This window comes from Orycteropus afer, unplaced genomic scaffold (assembly GCF_000298275.1).
Source record: "Orycteropus afer afer isolate SDZICR_OR568_19922 unplaced genomic scaffold, OryAfe1.0 scaffold01263, whole genome shotgun sequence".
Classification (NCBI taxonomy): domain Eukaryota; kingdom Metazoa; phylum Chordata; class Mammalia; order Tubulidentata; family Orycteropodidae; genus Orycteropus; species Orycteropus afer.
This window is the reverse complement of record NW_006922850.1, coordinates 114,944-115,556: the sequence shown is the minus strand read 5'-3', so window position 1 is coordinate 115,556 and position 613 is coordinate 114,944.

Below are 613 nucleotides of genomic sequence, written 5' to 3'. Positions count from 1 at the left end.
TTGACAGAGAGCTTCCAGAAATGCAAGCTGGATTCAAAAGAGGATGTGTAACAAGAGATATCATTGCTGATATCAGATGGATCTTAGCTGAAAGCTAAGAATACCAGAAAGATGTTTACTTGTGCTTTATTGACTATTTTTATTTGATTGTGTGGATTATAACAAATTACGGATAACATTGAGAAGAATGGCAATTCCAGAACACTTCATTGTACTCATGAGGAACCTGTACATAGATCAGGAGGCTGTTGTTTGAACAGAAGAAGAAGATAGTGTATGGTTCAAAATCAAGAAGGAAGTGTGTCAAGGTTGTATCTTTTTGCCATGTTTATTCAATTTGTATGCTGAGCAGATAATCCAAGACACTGGATTATGTGAGGAAGAACATGGCATCAGGGTTGGAGGAAGACTCATTAACAACCTATGATATGTAGATGATACAACTTTTCTTGCTGAAAGTGAAGATAACTTGAAGCACTTACTGGTGAAGATTAAAGACTACAATCTGCTATATAGATTATACCTCAATATAAAGAAAACAAAAATCCTCACAACTGGTCCAATAAACAACATGATAAATGGAGAAAAGATTGAAGTTGTCAAGGACTTCATA